Genomic DNA, 15,445 nt, shown 5'->3' with positions numbered 1-15,445 from the left:
TTTTGAAAAGTAGTGTCTGGTGATGAGGCATACTAAAAGCTGTAAAGTCTACAATTGGATGAAAAAAATAAGTACTTCAATTTGTAAAATGGGTTTAGGAGGGATATTAAGAAAATGACTTGCTCTGAAATGGTATTTGGAAAGTATTTCTTGGTGTTGAGGTATCCTAAAAGCTGCAAAGTATAGTTTTGAGTGAAAAGGATAAGTACTTCAACTTGTAAAATGGGTTTAGGAGGGACATTAAGCAAGTAACTTGCTCTGAAATGGTCTTTGAAAAGTATTTATTGGTGTTGAGGTATCCTAAAAGCTGTAAAGTTTAGTTTTGGGTGAAAAACATAAGTACTTCAACTTGTAAAATGGGCTTAGGAGGGACATTAAGAAAGTAACTTGCTCTGAAATGGTCTTTGAAAAGTATTTCTTGGTGTTGAGGTATCCTAAAAGCTGTAAATTATAGTTCTGGGTGAAAAAGATGAGTACTTCAACTTATAAAATGGGTTTAGGAGGAACATTAAGAAAGTAACTTGCACTGAAAAGGTCTTTGAAAAGTATTGCTTGGTGTTGAGGTATCCTAAAAGCTGTAAAGTATAGTTTTGGGTGAAAAAGATAAGTACTTCAACTTATAAAATGGGTTTAGGAGGGACATTAAGAAATGAAGTTGCTCTGAAATGTGTTTTGAAAACTATTACTTGATGTTGGGGTATCCAAAAAGCTATAAAGTACAGTTTTGGGTGAAAAAGATAAGTACTTCAACTTGTAAAAATGGGTTTAGGAATGACATTAAGAAAGGAACTTGTTCTGAAAAGATATAACAAAGTGCACAAAAAAGTATTAACAAAATGGGGAGGGGACTCTTTGGGGGCCCGGGGTGGGCCTTTGGGGGTCTGGGGGCCCTTGAGGGCCGGGTGGTCCTTTGGGAGCCCGGGGGACCTTTGGAGACCGGTGGAGGGCCTTTGGGGGCCCAGAAAGGGCCTTTTGGGGTCTGGGGGGCCCTTGAGGGCCGAGTGGTCCTTTGGGAGCCCGGTGGACCTTTGGGGACCGGGGGAGGGCCTTTGGGTTGGGGTAGAGGACCTCACGACACTGTTCAAATGGAACTTGTGTATTATAACCACCACCCTCAAATTCTCTTCTAAAACCTTTTCTAAAATCATCTTTTAAAATGTCTCTAACTGTTCTCGCCGAAATAATTCCCTAAAATGTCTAAAACGGTTTCGCCCAAATAACCCCTAATCGTAATTTCAGCGTGTTCCTTTTGTTTTTGGCATCTCTGCGTTGTCACATTTCAAATTACTAAGAAACCTTTTTGCGCACTAATCACTTCATCGCTAAGATCAAAACATTCACTCGGAAACAATTCTCTTGGTAGAACTCCAAAGACATTAATAGACATTCGCTCGGAAACAATTCTCTTGGTAGAACTCCAAAGACATTAATAGACATTCGCTCGGAAACAATTCTCTTTAGAAAGAACGGAGTTAATTCCCCTTTCGTGAATCAATAAGTCCCCTTAAAAACAACAAATTAATTCCTTTTTCGTGTCAAATCAATCAATCATGACATCATCTGTCACGTGTGTTCTAAACTTTGCGCCGGAAACAATTCTGATCGAACTCCAAAGACATTAATTAACTAGACGTCGTCTGTCAGACATTAATTAACTTCCCCGGAAACAATTTGATTAATGACTGATGGCACAGGTGTTCCATCTCCCTAGGAACTCTATGCCCATATTTGGTGTACAAACCACGTGGTAATCGTCGGAGTAGCACCCCCCTTTCTACTTACTGCACCTACTACTCATGCTTCTACTACTTTTACTGCTACTGCGACTAGTTATGAATTTCACTGCTTGTGTTTTTGGCCCACTGGTGACTGCGAATACTTGCAACTGCACCTAATTTTGACTTAGACTACTTGCGACCTCAACTTCGACTACTTGTGACTACGAGTGTGACTACTTAGAATGCGATCGGCCCTACGTGCGACTTTAAATGCAAAACTACTTGCATCAACAGCAACTGACGACTGCGAATGCTACTAAATGTGACTGTGACTGCGAAAACTTGACGCGATGACAGTGACTAATTTTGACTGCGACCACTTGTGACTGCTAATGCAACTATTTGGAACTGCGGCGCGGGCTATATTTGACTATGACTCTATGTAACTGCAAATGTAACTACTTGTTACTGCTACTACAACTACTACTACTATTACTACCGCTAGTGATACTACTAATACTTCTATTACTGCTAATTCTACTTTTACTACTGCTAATACTACTGCTACTACTACTATATTACTCCTACTACTACTACTGCTACTTCTACTACTACTACTACTACTACTATTAATACTACTGCTGACACTGCTACGACTACTACTACAACGATTAAAACTACTACTAATACTACTACCGCTTCTACCGCTACTACTAATACTACTACTACTACTACTACTACTACTACTACTACTACTACTATTGAAGTAAGTCAAAAGAGTTTAAGTGTATCCAGGATGTAAAGATAGCACATGTATAGTATCTCAGCAATAGGATATCAAGTTGTGATTCGGGGAAATTTGAGGGGGTTGTAAATAAACTGTGTTTATCCAGATTTTCAACAGGTTGTTTTTGCAATATACCATATGAGGGGGTTGTTTTTGCGATAAACTCAGTGTATTCCGTGAAACCTGCAAGGTATTTTTTGGGAATGTTATTCCAAATCAAAACACACTATCTGGATCTAATTTTCTCCAAAGAAGTTATATGGTATTTCTTAAGCATTACTATGGGTATTAATTTAAAATCGTCAGTACATTTATGGAGGGGGAGATGAATTTCCTGGGATTATTTGAAAAGCTATTAGCATTTTAAATTAAAAAAATTCTACTGAATGTAAGGAGCAACATTAAAACTTGAAACGAACAGAAAGTATTACGTATGCGAGGGGGTGCCCCTTCTCAATACCCCTCTCTTTGCGCTAAAGTTAAACCTTTTGTCACAATTGATTTAGAATCAATCCAAAATTATTGAGACTTTCAGGAATGAGTATCTGTATTTGTAAAATTTTCAATCCATATTTATTTGTAAAAAAAAGGAAGAAATGCAGTGTCATGATGTAATAAGTAATATTATATGTAGGGATATAATAAGTAACGGCCTACTAAACGTGTTTTTCGCAAAACAAGAGTGGGAAAAACCTATAAAAAGAAGAAAAATCAGTCAAAAATAAAGTATAGTAAATTTAAAAAATGAATGAGGTTTAGTTTTGGACAGATAATTGTATAATTTACAAGGACTGACCAGATGCTCAGACCCTTAATTTTTAGACTGTACATCCCTTGATAAATATTCAATGTTTGATACATTTCTGACCTTTAAACTGTTAATTTGTTTGTCAAATCCATCTGCTAAAGTCAATCTCAGAAAAGTAATGTGTTTGTCTTTCCGCTGTATCAGCTGACAATCTTCTAGACAGAAAAATTATTTTTATGTCTTTATTTGCTACCAATGTTTCTAAAGGATATAAACTTCTTGATGGAATATGCTGCAATATATTGGAAAATTGAAAATGTCTATAAGAGGCAGAAAACAAAGGAATTTTGAAGAAGATCAAGATTAAAGACTTTGTGACTGCATTTTGATTAATTCTAAGGAAACGTAAAGAAGCATGAAAAGATCAGCTTAATTTATTTGTAAAATTAAAAGGATTTTCAGAAACTATTTTCACAATTCAGGGTAGAATAAATACATTTTTGCTTTTGGAGTCTTAATTTTGTATTCCATCTGGTATTCCATTTTTTACTTTATTTTATTGCTTGCAGTTGAATATATAGAAATGATTTATTCCGTATCCCAACAAATGGATGGGAAATTTCTTGTTAATGCTCGTTTTAATCAAATATCATTTTTTTTTTCTTATGCCTTAAGACCTTCAGATTCTAACATCTCTTTCAAAAATTATGATGAATTACCTTTAAAATGGAAGCATCAAGGGACATAATTCCTCAAAATTTCAGGTTTTATACGATTTTTTTCTTTGTATTTTCATACTTTCCAAATAAATCAAGGGCGGATCCAGGATTTTTTTTCGGGGGGGGGGGGTTACTAATTTTTGAATTTTTTTTTTGGGGGGGGGGTACTAATTTTTGACTCAGTTTTCGACTAATTTTACTGATTTTTACCTAGGTTTTACTAATTTTCGACTTATTTTCGACTCGGTCAAAACTTTCGGGGGGGGGGGGGTTTCAAACCGGGTACCCCCCCCCCCGGGCTACGGCCTTGAAATAAATACCTGTATGTTATTTTTCTTTGGCATCATTACTGCACCATCAAAGTCTCACCTTCCAAAATAGAACGTTTTGTGAGTGCCTGTGTTTGAATCTTCCTCAGCTCTCCTTCATCGTCAGACCAGAAAGTATTTATACATTTTCTTTATACATTTAAACCTCTCTATAACCCTTACATGTTTAGATATGTTGATTTTTCTATTTATCTTGTTTTGTTATATTATATTTATCGGGTTATTAAATTATTGCAGTTATATGTAAAATCGTAACTTGATATTTTAATCGAAATAAGTATGAATATTATTAAGTTTTATTGTAATAATAATACAATCCATATAATTATTGATGCAATCATCATGTAACTATCATGAAATTAATAAATGAGAAGACTAATATTTTTTCTTTAAATTTACGAATCAATCACTTCGCAAAATTCGTAATATCAAATTAAATATATGTAAAAAATATAAAGTAGAAAAATTTTCAAAAGAATAGTAAAACACAAATTCCGGAAAAGTTCGAGAAGAAATCTCGCACATCTCACTTGGATGCTCCCACACTCATTTAGCATGCAATCTGTCTAAAAACATTGATTTTATTCTCATTTTAAGATTTGAATATTGAATGTACTACGATACGAATTACTACTACTACTACTACTAACAACTCGCCGCAGTACCAAGCCGCCTTAGGCCAATACAGCTACGCACGCTCCTCCTCCATCCCAATCTATTCAAAGCCTCCCTTCTTACACCCTCCCAGGAAGTTCCTATCTCCTTTAAATCTTTCTTTATAACGTCCTCCCAGCCAGACGAGGACGACCTGCTTTCTGTTTAGCCCTAGACGGTTGGCCGAAAAGGACAATCTTCGGCAATCTGTCATTCTTCATCCACACAATGTGTCCTAGCCACCTCAACCTTTCTTTCGTTATAGCCCTAGAAAGCGGTATTGAACCACATTTGCCGGAATAGAACTTGCCTTTAAGGCTATTGCATTAGCTTATAAGCGTAATCAACTGTAATATGTACAAAAAAAAAAAAAAAAAAAAAAAAAAAAAAAAAAAAAAAAAAAAAAAAAAAGGTCATCTTATTATTTAAAGGGCTAAGATTTGTTTCATCGTTTATAACTTTTGTGTCAGAATGAAGTTTGTGGGTACTTTTCTTCTGAATTGAATTTTAATCATAATGCGTTGTATTCAGGTCTTGACAATCTTGAGGAACGAAAAAAGAAGAAAAAGACGAAAAGCACGAAAAAAAATGTACGAGTTAATGAAAAGAACTAAACAAAACAGAAGTTGTTTCGAAGGACCCCTGACAACGGCTTGCGTTAAAAAAAAGGAAAAAAAGAAAACCAACCCTTCAAATTATTCAAGAAATAATGGCCAACTAGAAAACACTTACTTTTATTTTGAATAGAAAGTAGAAAAAGTAACAAAATTGACATCATTAAATATTTCTATGGTATTTTCTGGATAAGTTAGGGTAATTCTGGGTAAGTAGTTGCAAGGTAGTGAATTGGCGCACTGTGGGTCTTACTTTTTTCAATTATGGTCTTATGCGAATCAAGTCCATCAAAGTTAATCCTGAAATGCATTTATCAGAAGAGAATGACTAAAGTTAATTATCTTAACTTTTAAACCTTTGGAGAAAACTATAAAATTGTAAATCCTTTAGTTAAATGTAATAGTGTTTTGACAAAACCCAAGAATCATAAACAAAAATAAATACCCGTAGGTCCACAGAACAGTTACACTGTTGTGTGGATCTACACTGCTAAAAAAATTATGTTAATCCATTACTTACTACTCTGGTCATCAATACTCTGAAAAATATCAAAATCTGCTATGCTGGAGTATTGGTAATTTTTAAACGCAAGTAAGTATTGGACCTCCAAACATGGCTCGCACTGTTTATAAATATAGGCTACGTTCTATATACGTTCTAAATATTCAACATCTTCCTTTGCATAAACTTACAAAAGGTGTTTAACTTCGCTTAACATTTGTTTTTATATTAAGATTTACTCAAGTCGGATAGACAATTTCTATCAATGACGAAAGACCTAGAATGATAAATAAGGAAACGATAAATAAGGAAATGAAAAAGGAAATGATTCATTTGTAATTATGCTTGCTTATTTTAATCAAAGGCTACATGAAATGTATTTTGCAACATTTAAACTTGAAGAGAAACTTGAAGAATTTATTTTTGTCACTGTAATATTTCTGTTCCCATGCCATTATCTTGTTTTGATGAGCTTGGAAAGCTCTTATTTCTTAGAGCTGTCTCCAAATTGGATTGCAGAATAAGTCTATAATTCTTACAGCTTTGGAGTTGTTTCCAAGTAAAGTAGTAAAGGGTTAGAGAATTACTGAATGGTAATTGTCTATGCAGTCTCTAGAGTACATTTTTTTGTGTTACAGCAAAAGGGCAACGTTGCATTTATGGTCAGCTTAAATTTCGACAATATTTTCGTTTTTTGGCTTGTTGCCATTTGCCCCAATGATAAATGACTACGTCTATTGATATATAACCTGTAAAACTAAAACAGAGTTCCATAAATCTCTCATTCAGCAATAGACTCAGCAACGCACACTGTAAGATATATCTAGGCCAATATTAGGCCCGTTTCTTAGCACTAAGATCTTACATCTAAGACCCTGCATCTTTCTGCAAAGATTATCGTTTTTTAACTCGTCTTTGTTCTAAGATATTACAGTTCACTGATGTTAGCAAAAAGTGTGAAGACCGCTACTGTTCTGCCATATAGGAAAATTATTAGAGAACTTTGATGATCTACTCATCATTGTTCTCAGACCACTGATCAGAGCAGAATGATGAAAGACGTTTGCATAAAATCGACAAAAGATGTAAGATCTTAGTTCAAAGATTTAACTTTTAAGCGTTATCTGACAAAAGATGTAAGATATTAGCACATTGATGAGTGAAAAAACGGCCCTATTTACAGCATTTAATTTCTTCATTGAAGTAAAGATAAGTAAATTATGTAAAACTTATAGAAGCTAAGAAGAAAATGTTTATACGTGAGAATTAAAGTTGGTTGGCTGTAAGCTATTCAGCAACTCACACTGTAAGATATATCTAGGCCAATACTTACACCATTTAATTTCTTCGGGGAAGTAAAGATAAGTAAATAATATAAAACTTATAGAAGCTAAGAAGAAAATGTTTAAATGTGAGAACTAAATTTGGTCGGCGGTAAGTTATTCTGTAGCTCTTGCCCCTCCCTAGATTTGTGCCTCTTTAGATTCTGAAAATGTCTTTAGGAGGGTATTTTCATTTTCAATAAAATAATTGAAAAAATAACAAAGTGGCCACCCCCCACTGATCTTGGAAAATATCAAATGCCTCCCCTTAAATAAATATAACTGCTCCCATTTTATCTAAGGTTCCACTGTGTCTATCTGAATTGTCTCTCGAAGATATTGTGCAAACTTTTAGCCACTAGCAAACTAGTTGCAAACTAGCCACTTTTCTTCCAATTTCTATAAACGGGTCCTTCCGACCAATCATGGGAATTCCCCTTCAGTATTCAAGCTGATCGACTGATATGAAAACGTTTCTTCTTCATGGGAAAGAGGGGCGAAGAGAAGAGAGATATGGAGAGAGAGAGTAGTTGATTTCTATTATAGCTATATATTTGACAGATAGTTTTATTTGAAGAATTTCAGGTTTTTCACTACTTCTAGCTAACTTACGTATTTCTGCCAAACGATAGGCCTTAGATGCACTATAAAACATGATTTTTTTCCAAAAAAAAAGGAGGGATTGAGTATTGCGTTACAATATATGCAGCCAGTTGGAAATTCCCATTTTGTTGTACACCAATGGTGTTTCAAAGAAATCGTCTAAAACTAATTCATTCCTTAAGCTTTGAAAATAAAGCCATGTTTTTGCATAGAAGGTGAGGGGAGATGTTGAAGGGATACAGGTTTCTCTAGCGACAAAGTTTCTGCAGTTTTAATTGAATCTCAGAGGGATAACATTTTTTATTTTAAATCTTTAATCATATTTTGTCGCGATGGGACAGCGGATCTCTTCTAATATTCTAGGGTTCAATTCTAATAATCCTGGTTAATCCTAATAATACTGGTTCAATTCTAATAATCCTGGTGAAAAAAGTTTTGGGGAATATAGAGGGAAGTAAGGAATACAATCCTTTAATAATTTAAAAAACTTTTTTCCAAAAATAAGTTTTCCAAAGGAAAGTAAAGACCTCCATCAAACCAAAAATGAGCAGAAATAAAGTGAAACCATCTTCCAAGCTTAAAACGATCACAAATCACCATCTATAAATAAATGAGACCCCAAACAAACAGAAATTACAATAAATAACCGAGTTAAACTGAAAAAGAGCAAAAATCAACATGGTAAGGGCTAACACCCCCCATGCCTTCTGAAGACCAGAGTATAATTTTTACTATACTGAAAACAGAATACATTTTAAATGTTTTCACTTTTTTTTACTTAAATAAATCAAAAATCAGTAACGCTTAAAAAAAAAGATGTCTAAATTGTGTTCTGGTCTTCAGAATGCATGGGGGCTGTCAACAATACTATAGTTAAATTCTGTATGTTTTGAGTTTGACTCTGTTATTTACTGGAGTTTTTGTTCGTTTTGGGTTAATTTATTTATTGATGGTGATTTGTGGTAGTTTTACGTTTGGAAGATTATTTTACTTTATTTCTAATAGTAGTAGTGGTAGTAGTAGGAGCAGTAATAGTGTTGTATTAGTAGTAGTGGTAACAGTTGTATTAGTATTGGCATGTACTTGTTACCTTTTCGTTAGTTGAACATCCCTATCATGATAACCTGGAAGTTTCATCTTGATACTGTACGCCGTCCCAAAAACATTGCTGATTCGCCCTTTTGACCCCTTTTGACGCCCTTTTCATCTTGGTACTCCTAGCCTTGGTACAGGTAGTCACAATCAAAGTAGTAGCTGGAGTAGTTAAGTAGCCGTAGTAGTAATTACAATAGCAGTGGTAGTAGTATTAGTAGTAGCATGCAAATATTGCCCTTTTTTGTCAAGCATTTTCTGAAAGTTCGAACTTAATTACCAAATCCATTTGTGAGATTCACCCTTTTGACAATACGCATGCATGTGGTGTGTTTTGGCTTATTTTAAAATTTTCCTCAATATTCTGTCGAATTTTAACCTTCATATGCTTAGCCTTAATAGTGCTAGCAGTATAGAAGTAGTAGTAGTAGTACTAGAAGCAACAGTATGAGTAATGGTGTTGCATTAGTAGCAGTAGTAACAGTAGTAGCAGCAGTATAAATAGCAGTAGTAGCATGAACATGTTGATTTTTGGTCAGTTGAACAATTCCTTCGGGATGCCCGAGAAGTTTTATCTTGACATGGTAAAGCGTTCCAAAACTAATGCTGATACGCCCTTTTGGCAATCTGATGTACATAGTATATTTTGATTTAGTTCAACTTTCCTCTCAAAATTTCCTCAGATTCTTATTTCAATATCCTCAGCTTTTGTAGTACTTGCTACAGAAGCAGTAGTTTTAGTAGTAGTAGTGGTGTTTGTGGAAATAGTAGTGTGCAAATATTGCTTTTTTGGTCGATTAATCATCTCCCCTACCATGGAATTTTCAGGGAGATTGATCATCTCCCCGAAAATTCCAAATTGATAGACTCAGTCATACCTGAGTTGAGCCCTTTTCCCAACCCATATGTACATAACGTCTTTTTTTTTAGTTCAACACTCCCCTCAACATTCTCTGAAAGGCTCACGTGAAAGCCCTTCGTCTTTTTGGAAAGTAAAGGTCAAAAATGCCCATCTTCCTCAGTAGCATATATTGTATGTAAACAATGGACGAATTGCCTAACTTATAGCTCTTGCCCTCAGGGTTGTGGAGGGGGGCTGACATCCCCAAAGACATAATTCCTGGACATTTCAAATATGCTGAACAAAAGGGCTCTCTAAAAATGTTGATTGGATATATTTTGGGAAACGATGGGCATTGGGCCTCTAATCACTTTTGATTCTTAAAAATAGCACCAGAACCTTCAATTTCAACAGAAACATTGTATGTCTCTTGGCATTACTTAAAACCCTTTACCCCAGGCTCTGTGGGTTGTGTCAACCCCGGAGGTATTGCTATATGATCTTTGGACAATTTTGAACAAAATGGGTACATCAAAATTTCGATCGAATGCTTTTGTGGAAAAGAGGGCGTGGGGCTAGTTGCCAACGAATCACTTTTGATGCTTAAAAGGGAACTAGAGCTTTGAATTTCCCAGTTACTCTCCGGGCACTTTTGACTCCTAGAAAAGGCACTAGAATTTATGATTTTCTTTTGAGTGGCGCCGTCTCTTAAATTTTACCGTCAGTGGTTCGATTCAATTAGCAATGGTTTGGAAAAAGATGAAGAATGAACATAAATATACGTACCCATAACGATAAAAATATAAAATTTCGTATTATCATAGTTAGAGGGTCAAAGATTCTGTTCTTGAACATCCTCAATTTTGCTATGCACGCTTATACGGTGTTTTTCTACAATTAGGTGAATTCATTTATGCTAATTACTTTTGATGTTTAGAATAAAATTTGAAGGGATATTTTTTTTATTTATATACAGTTTCCAAGAGTAATTTTTCACACCTTTAGTTACTATCGGCACAGGTTGCTCTTTGCTTATACGTCATTATCATGGATTGGTGGAATTTAAAACTTATGGAAAAAATGGAGAAAGCAAATAAAAAAAAAAAAAAAAAAAAAAAAAAAAAAGGGGGAAGAAATCAAGTTCAAAAAACCACCATGGAAAAATCAAATACAAAAATTAATCCAGAACTATCCAAGACAAAGACATTAAAGTGATTACTGCTATGTACGAGAATAACACTGCTGCGGTTACGGTAGGAAATGAGGTTAGCAGCTGGTTTTGTATTAAATCAGGAATTAAACAGGGTTTTGTTCTATCCCTGTATAGATGAATCATGTGGTGGAATTTGTCTTAAGGAGCAAAGGAAAGGCAATGGGAGACCACGGAAGCAAATGGGGAGGAAAAACTCTCCTGGACTTAGATTATGCTGATGATTTAAGCATCCTAGATAAAAGTTTGAGCAAAATGAATAAATTTTTAGAAGTTTTGCGACTTCAGGGTACTAGAATAGGTTTGAAAATAAATGTTATGCAGACTAAGTCGCTAAAGCTAGGAATAAATGAAGATGAAAAGGTGACGTTGGGTAACAAAAAGATTGAATAGGTGGGCAGCTTCACTTACCTCGGTATAAAAATTAGTAAAAACGAGGGGAGCAGTGAAGATGTTAAAAGTAGAATAGACACGGCTCAATGTGTTTTTTTCAAAGTTAAAAAATGTTTGGAAGAACAGGAAGATAAGCCTGCAAACCAATATTAGAATATTGGAAGCTACAGTGGTGACAGTGGTCAAATATGGCTCAGAAGCATGGGCCTTGGCAATTTCTCTTTCCAGAGAAATCGCCTACGGACTGCTCTGGGTACCCTGCTGACTAACCCTGTTAAAACAGTAGGCTCTACAAAAAATGTGGTTCAATTCCGCTTTCTTGGGCTATAATAAAAGAAAGGTTGAAATGGCTAGGGCAGGTTGTGTGGGTGAACTAAGACAGATTGCAGAAGATTGACCTTTTCGGCCAACCGTCTAGGGCTGACCGGAAAGCAGGTCGTCCTCGTCTGGGATGGGAGGACGTCATAAAGAAAGATCTAAAGAAAATGGGAACTTCCTGGGAGGGTGTAAAGAGGAAGGCTTTGAATAGATTATGATCGAGGAGGAGAGTGCGTCACTGTGCTAGCCTATGCGGCTTGGTGCTGCGGTGAGTTGTTAGTAGCATTAGTAGTAGCACTCCAGTATTAATGAAAAAAAGGAACCCAACATGAATGGAACCAAACAATAAGGCAGTCATGGCTCCGTGTGTAGCTATCATTAATTCGGACATATTTCCTAAATTTTACATCAAATTAAGTGACTGAAACGTTTATCTAGTTTCTCAGAAGCATATACATCTTCTAGTCCACTTGACAATTTTTTTTTTTTTTTTTTTTTTTTTTTTTTTTTTTTTTTTTTTGCTCAAGTTAAAGTGTATATACCACAATCTTATTTAGCCGCGCAACATGCCAATTTAGGTAGTAAAAATGAAAAAAAATCGAAGAGGAAGTTTTTTATTTGAATTACATGGTAGGGTGTTTGTCACTAAATTTCATAATTTAAATCCAGTACGTTTAGATTTATTTATTTTGTAGGTACAACATAATTTGAGATGTAATGTTTAAGAAGCATGTAAATATTTGAGTATTTTGATTTGACAGACTAAGCCATCATTTTCTTAGTTCAAGTCTGACGAAGTGATTGTACCCAGATGTCAACTGCAAGCAGGAGTGGGGGGAGGTTGAACAATATTAGCAGGGAAAGTTCCCTCCTAACCAAAAAAAGTTAACGTAGGAACTAAAAGCCATTAAATTACCCTACGTGTTTTAGTTTCATCTTTAAAATTCAGGGGAGAAAGAACACAGATCCTTCATCCTTCTCCGAGATTGATTGAATTGACTGATGTGATTGAATGTCTTTTAACATAATTGTCTGTTTTTAGTTCAGTTAAACAAATGCTAAGCCAAATTTTAATATGCTTCCTTAAAAAAATAAAGTCGCTGCAAAATATCTATGATTCCTTCCTTTTGATATCAATCGGCCTAAAGCAAGCCCACAACCTTTGAAGCTAACCACAAAAAAAATGTTTGATCCACACCAAATGCTGCTCCTCCAAGCAACGACGGGGACCAACATGATAAAAAACAAAAGAAGATACCTGCTTCAAAGCGAAATTTCGTCGGCTTTGGGAAATCAAGTAAAGTAGGTGGCACATGCGATGTGGAACAAAAGTGTGCCAAGCGTGTTGGAACTATTTCAGGCCTTGCAGGACTGTGCCACGTATGGCAGCACTGTCTGCAACACAAAGCGCTTTGAGCCTGGCAAAAAGTGGTTAACCATTCGCTTCAAGCTGCATTTATTTTCTTTCCAGTGATGGTGCATCACCTTTACACAAGCCTATGTGCTTTTAAGATAACTAATTTAAAAAAATCAACTCAAAGTAAGAAGGAACATTAAAAATTAAAACAAACCGAAATTGTTCCACATATAAGGAGGGCTAGCCCTTGCTCAACCCTCGCTCTTTACGCTAAAGTCTTAAGGTTCTATACAAATACTTTTAATGTTTTTTTTTATGAGAACACCAAAAAGGCTATTTTTCAAACTTGAGATAGGTAGAATTGCCCCCCTCCCACTCTCAACTGGTGCCCCTGTTTCAGAGGCTGAAATACTTGCTCAATAGTGCACAAAAATCATTGAATAAAAAAATTCAGTTGGGAGAAACTCACAATCGACGCACTCTGTCTCTGACTTGCTCCGGGAGATGAGAAAGTTGATTTGTTAAGAGGATGCTTTCTATCCCAAAAGACGAACCTGAAAGAAACCTTGATTAGATTTTTTTTTTAACGTTTAATTAAAGGAGCATTCGAAAATTTTTGTCTTTTTTAGTGCTTAGATTATTTCCAATAAAGAATAACTTGATTTTTGCCTGGAGATTAATTTTAAAGTAATTTTTTCACCAAAAAAGTTTTTGAAGGGGAAGTTAATTGCTATATCAAACCTAAGATGAGTGGAAATAAATTTTAATAGCAATTCAAGAGTAAAAAAAAGAACATACACTATTATCAACAAATAATTGAAACCGAAAACGAGCTTACGTAAAACGAACAGAAACAACCACAACCATAAGTAGGGCTAACGCCTCCTATGCCTCGTGCATATAAGAACATCAATATTTTACTGAAAACAATCCTTATTTCGAGATGTAAATTTAGGTTTTCTTCAACAAAAAAAAAAGAAACTCATCATATTAACCAAGATTACTGAAAAGATTTAATGAAAATGCACATTGTCAGTTTAAAATATATTACCAATCGTTCCTGAAGGTCTCAGCAATCTTGTATTTATTATTGTTATAAAATAAACAATCGTTTTAGATGTATTTCGTTTTGGCTGCGCAAGTTTTCAATGTACTGACTCATCATTTATTTTAGTGCATGAATAAGTTTTAGAAGTCTCTTGCTAGTCACAAAAGAATAATCAAATGAGAGAAGAAGAAAAAAATTAATGAGTCTGTGGTGAAAGAAGAAACTACAAATATTTTACCATGGATCTCTGCCAAGTCAGAGATCGAACAAAAGAAATTGAGACTAACTTTCAAAAAACAAGCAGTATAAGTATTTACATGAAAAAAATTCAGACAGGAAAAAAAATAGCCTTTTACTTTTTATATCGAAATTTATTATTTAGATTTTTCGCTGTTTAATAATTTTATCTTTATTCTTTTTTTTCAGATGTTTCTTTTTGTAGTGTTTATTTTTTCAAACGATTATTCTATTCTGGTCTTTTGTTTCTGAGTTTTTGATTCAGGGGACATATTTAAGAGGGCCTTCGTCAGCGTATACATATCTCTACTGACTTTGAGATATGGCTCTGTTTGCTTCGCTTAACTTTGGCTGTCTTATTTCTGACAACGCTTCTTTTTTTAAATTACCTCATATCTAAATGTTTTAAGGGTACTGAGTTACCATCTTACCTGGTGCTACGAGATATTATTTGAAAAGAAAACAAACAAGCTAAAAACAGGAGGCTCCCTATAAGATAAGGTATTTTCAAGTTTTATCTGATTAATGTAGATAAAAGAAATAGACATACTTCTCCCTAAGAGATAAAAATAGAAGAAAAACTCCTTCAGAAGCGTTGATGCTCTTAAGCTTTTGCTTTTTCGTTAAATTAATTAAAAAATATATTTTCAAGGAAAGTGTTTCAAGGAAAAGTAAAAAACTAGATTAAGCCAAAGGTGATCAGAAATCAATTCGTATAATAATTTAAATTTATTGGGATTAACGATCTTAAAACCACTTTTCTAGCCACAGTGTTGGTTATTCGTCTCAAAGACAAAGGACCCATTAGTAAAATCTCCCAGGGGACTAGCCATCATCAAGACCAATTCAGAACTTGCTTTTCGACTATAAAATTTAGTTCAGAAATAAGGAAAATGAAAATTCTCTGTATTGGCAGGATTTCAATCAAATTGGGTAAAACCAATGGGAACTCC

General features: G+C 34.8%; 1 protein-coding gene across 3 annotated transcripts in view; it reads right to left on the bottom strand.

Moving 5' to 3' along the window:
- The window catches only part of LOC148945731 (potassium channel subfamily K member 15-like), a 298,031-nt gene that overhangs the window by 191,877 nt on the left and 90,709 nt on the right, over nucleotides 1-15,445 (bottom strand). For all 3 annotated transcript variants that reach the window (XR_016142642.1, XM_089098494.1, XM_089098493.1), the window contains exon 2: nucleotides 13,677-13,761. The gene's annotated coding sequence lies outside the window, so the exon portion shown is untranslated. The remainder of the gene's footprint in view (nucleotides 1-13,676; nucleotides 13,762-15,445) is intronic.

This window comes from Artemia sp. Qi Xiang Cuo, chromosome 12 (genome assembly GCF_049724085.1).
Source record: "Artemia sp. Qi Xiang Cuo chromosome 12, ASM4972408v1, whole genome shotgun sequence".
In the NCBI taxonomy this organism is placed as follows: Eukaryota; Metazoa; Arthropoda; class Branchiopoda; order Anostraca; family Artemiidae; genus Artemia; species Artemia sp. Qi Xiang Cuo.
This window is presented reverse-complemented; position numbering and strand designations above follow the sequence as displayed.